Below are 7,196 nucleotides of genomic sequence, written 5' to 3' on the forward strand. Positions count from 1 at the left end.
GCTATATAAAAATTGGAGCTATGGATTTTCAAAATTCCATTAAATATGTTATATTTTTCTTATTAAAATCATTCCTTAATATATACTCGCAGACATGAAATAGAGAAAGTTGCATTTTTTTTTTATCATTCAGTTATACTCGTGTATAGATTTGATCCTGAATTATATATGTAATAATCTTTAATTTTTAAGTTATGCGCAAAGTGATAATGTTAGTCCCTAATTAAAAAACAAAATCAACAACTTTATTAAGTAACATATTGGTGACAAAAGTAATTTCTAAAAGACTAAAATTGTCATTCTGCGCATAATTTTTGGGTTAAATTAAGATTGTCACGCATATAACTCAGATACTAATGTGGTATATTTACTCGAGATTTTTATAAATTTGTAAAAACTTTTAAAGAGTTTAAAAGTCTAGTGATATTTTATCTCAATTTTAAAAGAGTCTTTAAAAGGCTGATGGTATTCAATTTTAGACTTTTAACCCGTCTTTAAAAGTTTACTTGTATTAAAAAACTAACGAGGTGTTTGGTTGGGAGGAAGGAATTATGACGGAAATGAATTGCAATTCGGTGGGAAAAAAATAAGGTAAGAATGATGTAGGAATTCAAATTACATTGTTTGGTAGGAGAAATAGAATTATTAGGAATGAGAAGGGAAAAAGTGGTATAAAGACTAAAATGTCATTGTGTAATAAAAAGAATAACAATTATCAAGGGTATTTTTGCCATTTCATTCATTTTTTTCCGTTCCCAAAAGCATTGAATTGCAATTCATGGGGTACCCATGAATTGCAATTCAACAAAAGGAACTTCAACCAAATGATGAGAACTGATTGTATTATATTTTCTGAACTTAATTACAATGAGATCAGATGATGTGAATATATAGAATAGAGAGTCACAGTGTGACAATGATAAGAAGTAGAGAGTCACAGTGTGACAAGGATAAGAAGTTCTAAACAGACTCATATACATAGAGTCCTAATACTCCCCCTCAAGCACAATGTATACTAGTAACCTGTAGCTTGTCCCTTAAGGAAGAAAATCTAGGTCTAGGCAGAGCTTTGGTAAAGATATCAGCAAGTTGATCCTTTGTGGAGATGAAGTTGACTTGGATATCGCCCGAAGCTACTCGATATCACGAACAAAATGATAATCAATCTCCACATGCTTGGTGCGCGCATGAAAGATTGGATTGGCACTCATATATGTAGCTCCTAGATTATCACACCATAATTTTGGAATGGAAATACCCGGAATCTGTATCTCACGCAATAATGACATAATCCATAGAACCTCAGCACAAACATCTGCAAGAGCTTTGTATTCAGCCTCAGTGGATGACCTGGCAACAGTTCTCTGTTTCTTGCAAACCCATGATATAAGATTACTCCCCAAGAAAACAGCAAAACCACTCGTGGATTTTCGATCGTCAGGACAACCAGCCCAATCAGAATCAGAGAAAGCATGAATGTCTCTAGATGAGCACCGTCGTATGCGTAAACCATGATCAACTGTTCCCTTAACATACCTGAGTACCCGTTTGAGCTGCTCCCAGTGTGATATGGTGGGGGCATGCATATGCTGGCATAACTGATTAACTGCAAAGGATAGGTCAGGTCGTGTGACAGTGAGATATTGCAGTGCTCCAGCTAGACTCCTGTACTGTGTGGGATCATCATATAGATCTGAATTGAAATGGACAGTTTTCGAGACAGAGATAGGTGTAGAAAGGGGTTTGCATTCAGACATTCCAGCCCGTTTTAAAATATCATTCATATACCGTTGTTGAGATAAAATAATCCCATTGTCACTCTTAACTGTTTCAATACCCAGAAACAAATTTGGTTCACCAAGATCTCTGATTTTGAATGTAGCAGACAGTTTGGACAAGAGCTGAGACATAATACCTTGATCACTTCCCATTACAAGAATGTCATCCACGTACACCAATAGATAAACCAAAGCAGAGTCTTTAGAGTAATAGAACAGAGAGACATCTGTCTTGGATGCTTGAAAGCCAACCGATAGTAAGAACGTATGTAGTCGATTAAACCAAGCTCTGGGAGCTTGTTTTAACCCATACAGAGATCTTTTTAACAAACAAACATGATTCGGGAAGTTAGCATCAATATAACCAGGGGGTTGCTTCATATAAACTGTTTCAGCCAGATTACCATTCAGAAAAGCATTATGAACATCTAGCTGTTTGATAGACCACCCAGATGATAAAGCTAGAGATAGAAGGAGTCTTACAGTCGTAGGCTTTACCACTGGACTAAAAGTGTCGAAGAAGTCCTGACCTGGAACCTGATTAAAACCTTTCGCAACCAGCCTGGCTTTATGCCTTTCAATAGCACCATCAGCCTTTCTCTTCGTACGAAACACCCATTTACAGCCAATAATATTCATACCTGCAGTGGGTGGAACTAGAGACCATGTGTGGTTATGCAGGAGAGCATTGAATTCTTGGTCCATGGCTTCACGCCACTCAGGATATTTGACAGCTTGAGAGTAACATGTGGGTTCCGTGAGATGCACTTGAGCTGCTAGAGCAAAAAGAGGAGCATCTGCGTTGCTGCGAGTGGCCATAGAGTGAGTACAGACATTGGGCCTGATGGACCGCCCACGTGGACGGCTTCGCCGGCGAGCAACAGGCTCCACAGGATCACCCGACGAGGCAGCCTGTCCAGGAACCACGACTGGTTCGAATGAAGCAGGTAGCGGCGGTTCTGGCAGCTCATCATTGGACAAGGCAGGAATAGGTGTGATGTGACTGAGAACAGATTCCGCCCAAGGTCCAGAAAACGGAGTAGATAGATCCTGCAAAGAAGTTTTAGTAGCAAAGGGGAAAACTTCTTCATCAAATCTGACATGCCTGCATGTGTAAATCTTATTAGTATGTAAGTCCATGCATCTGTACCCCCTAAAGGACTCAGGATAACCTAGGAAGACACATGGAGAAGACCTGTATGACATCTTATGACGATTATATGGTCGAAGATGAGGGTAGCATAAACACCCAAAGACACGAAGAAAAAGATAGGAAGGAGGGGATTTATGTAACAGGAGATGAGGACTGGAGTTATTTAATACAGAAGATGGCATTCTGTTAATTAAATAGACAGCAGTCTCAAAGGCAAAATCCCAAAATTTCAAAGGAACAGAGGCATGAGCTAGAAGAGCCAGACCAGTTTCAACAATGTGACGATGTTTTCGTTCAACACGACCATTCTGTTCATGTGTATAGGCACAGGATTGTCTATGTTGAATTCCTAATTGAACAAACAAAGAATGCAACTTTTTGTACTCAGCACCTAAATCAGACTGAATGGTCTTTATTTTGCAATTAAAGGACCGTTCAACAAGAGTACGAAATTTATCAAAGATGACATAAAGATCAGACTTTAATTTCATAGGAAAAAACCATGTATAACGGGAATAGTCATCCACAAAGATCACAAAATAACGGAAGCCAGAAGTAGATAAAGTGGGCGCAGGACCCCAAATGTCTGTGTAAATAAGATCTAGGACTTGAGAACTAGAGGAAGCAACACGGGGGAGGGGAAAACGGGCAGATTTGCCTAATTGACACGCATTGCATAAAGAATTATGACAACGAATATTATCACGAGACCCACTAACCAAACAAGAACGAAGTATATGGCTAAGAACACGGTTATGAGGATGACCTAGACGATTGTGCCAAGTGGAAGCCGAGGCACGAGCGGAAATAAACGCTGACGGAGACGAACTAGGTAATGAAAGTGTGTATAGTCCCCCCGAACTATTGCCCCGAAGAAGTATTTCCTTGGTATTGATATCTTTTACAACAAAAAAGGAGGGGTGAAACTCAAAAAAAGACTTTATTATCGAATGCAAACTTCTGAACATATAATAAAGAATTAGACAAACGCGGAACGCGAAGTATATCTGACAATGTAAATGATCTAGAAGGGGTATTAAAAGAGGCATGGCCAACATGACTAATAGATAAACCCATACCGTCACCGACACGTAAAGTGTCATTACCAGTGTACTTCTCCGATGTAGAAAGGGCAGCGATGTTCGGAGTTGCATGATTTGTGGCTCCAGTGTCCGGAACCCAAGTATGAGAATTTGACGAGGTTTTAGCAACTAAACCATTCTGAAACACCAAATTAGCCTGAGAACCCGGAGCCCCTAAATATCGCCGAAAACAGTTGACTCCCGTGTGACCGAAACTTTTGCAAATTTGACACGGATCATTATAGCGCCAAAAACAATTGGCTCCCGTGTGACCAAAACGTTTACAAATTTGACACGGATCATCATAGCGCCAAAAACAATTGGCTCCCGTGTGACCAAAACGTTTACAAATTTGACACGGATCATCATAGCGCCAAAAATAATTAACTCCTGTGTGGCCGAAACCTTTACAGATTTGACACGGATCATCGAAGCCACGTTGCTGACCTCCACGGTAATTAAGGTTGCCATCGCAGCGCTGCATCTTCTTAATTTTATGAATCACAAAACCCTAGCTAACTGATACCAGATGAGAACTGATTGTATTATATTTTCTGAACTTAATTACAATGAGATCAGATGATGTGAATATATAGAATAGAGAGTCACAGTGTGACAATGATAAGAAGTAGAGAGTCACAGTGTAACAAGGATAAGAAGTTCTAAACAGACTCATATACATAGAGTCCTAATAATACAAATAGTGTAATTTGTATTGCAATGAAATACATCCAACCAAACACCTCCTAATGAACTTTTATAAACTATATCAAATTAAAATTTATGTACACTTTTTTTTCTCTCTCAAATATACATAGTTTAAATCCAACCCCTAACCTTAAAACTTTTATTTCTCTACATATTTTTTCTCCATGAATTAGACAAACTTTTCAACTATTTTTACCAACTTTTAATTCATATTTATGTGTATACCCAAACAAAAAACAAAAAAAATCTCCATTTATTTTGCTACAAACAGGTTGTGCTGCGAACAACAACAAAACATTATTGCTATGAAAAACAACGAGATAGTAGTAGTTTATTGCTGTGAACCGCAACTTGTTCGTAACACTTTGTTGGTTGCGAATATACTGCTATGAATACACTTACTTCTTTAGCTTTTGCTCAGACTACTGCCATATACTCGAATGTTATCCCTCTTTACCCCAAAAGGCTGAATCTCAACCCTAAGGGCCCCACACTTCGACCGAGCATGTGGGAGGATGTAAATCACGGTGACTCAATAAGGAATTTGCCCACTTTAGACATAATTCCCACAATGCCGCCGCCAAGGTTCAAACTTTGGTCTCTTATCCCAAATAGTGCCCACTAAACCATTGAGCTAAGCCCGTGCGGGTAAATGTTATCTCCTGATGCTATTGCTGGTTATCTTTAATATATGCCCCGGTTCCTTTCAAAAAAGATTAAATCACTTAATTTTCCATGTTAGATAATTAGGTTAATATTTTCCAATTTTTAAAAACACTTCTTGAATTATTTTATACAATTATATATATCTATATATTTGTATATAAAATTATATTGTAAGTATATGTTTTTATGGCAATCAATTATTATTATTATTATTATTATTATTATTATTATTGTAATATATAAATTTATTTATGATTTATAAAAATATTTTATATATTATAACAATTTTTATAAGAAAATTGTAAATAATATATCAATTGAATTAATGAAATGTTTGTAACGGTGTATCAATTTAGAGTTTTTAATGGCTTTGATAAACTTTTTAATATGAAAAGTTTTTAAAAGTTAATAAAAATCTATAAATATTTGTCATATATACAGAGTTTGTAGAATTTATAAGAGTCAGAGTGACTTTATGAAAGTTATTTAAAATTCATAATTTTAAAATTGAATGATTAAAAAAATATTTTTTTCCTTATAATACTAAAATAATCTTTATCTTTATTTTTATTATTTAATGACAAATTAATGAATTTCACTGCAAATTAATAAACAGTCCATAATTAGCATTAATCTTTCAATTATTCTGTGTCGCCGTTCTAGAAGGTCCAAGGCACAAACTACGGTCAAACTATATACTTTGAAAGTAGTAGTTGAAGTAGGAAAAAAAAAAAAAAACCTGTAACATTTTGATTGAATGCAATATCAGTTGTCAACCAACAACTCATCAAGGAAAATACCAATCCAGTATGCAAAATTTTACTCTAATATTAATTTTAATTTAAGATTACTTACAATTATAGTCTCAAAGATAAGACGAAATTGTAGAATTAATAACTAGGCTGACAAGTGTAGCGTAGGTTGGATGTTTTGGAGAAGATGAAAGTGAGGATGCCATTCAAACATAATTCTTGAAAATCAAATTAGCTTGAGAGGTGAAAATGTTGGTCAATGAAAGATTATTGACCATTGCAAGTTTACTTTTGAGTTAATACCCAAAATAGTCCCTCGACTATGTCGTAATTACCAATTTAGTCCTCGACTATCATTCTTACCCAATTAAGTCCTCAACTATACAATTTTTACCCAATTTAGTCCTTTGTCAATTTGACTGTTTGTTGACTGTCAAAAGTGTAAATAAAGTTGTAATTTTACAAGTTTTCTCCTTCCTCCTCATTTAGCAGCGCCAAACCATGTAGCAATAAGCTCCGGTTGGGTTCTAAACCTGTCAATATCGAAGTAGTGGTTATGCATCGGATAGCCCATGAATTTGATTTCCAACGATTTTTTGACGATCGAAATCTGATCGGAGTGTATTGCTGCATGGTTTGGCGCTGCTAAATGGAGAGGAAGGAGAAATCTTGTAAAATTATAATTTTTTTATCCCGACTTTTGACAGCCAACAAACAGTCAAATTAATACAGATGACTAAATTGGGTAAGAATTGTACAGTTGAGGACTAAATTGGGTAAGAATTGTATAGTTGAGGACTTAATTGAGTAAAAGTTACATAGTTGAGGACTTAATTGGGTAAGAATGGTAGTTGAGGACCAAATTGGTAATTATGGTATAGTTGAGGGACCAAATTGCTTCATCAAGTCTTATGGAGTAATTTCACTGGTCAACGGATTTGTTGCGGAGGTATAGCTAAGCAAACCTATATGCTTATGTTCTATTGGTTTTTTGATAGTAATAAAGAATATAAGTCTATCTCATATAGGAAATCCTCAGTTCTATATGCTCCAGATA

The sequence above is a fragment of the Ipomoea nil genome, unplaced genomic scaffold (genome assembly GCF_001879475.1).
Source record: "Ipomoea nil cultivar Tokyo-kokei standard unplaced genomic scaffold, Asagao_1.1 scaffold1421, whole genome shotgun sequence".
NCBI classification, from domain to species: domain Eukaryota; kingdom Viridiplantae; phylum Streptophyta; class Magnoliopsida; order Solanales; family Convolvulaceae; genus Ipomoea; species Ipomoea nil.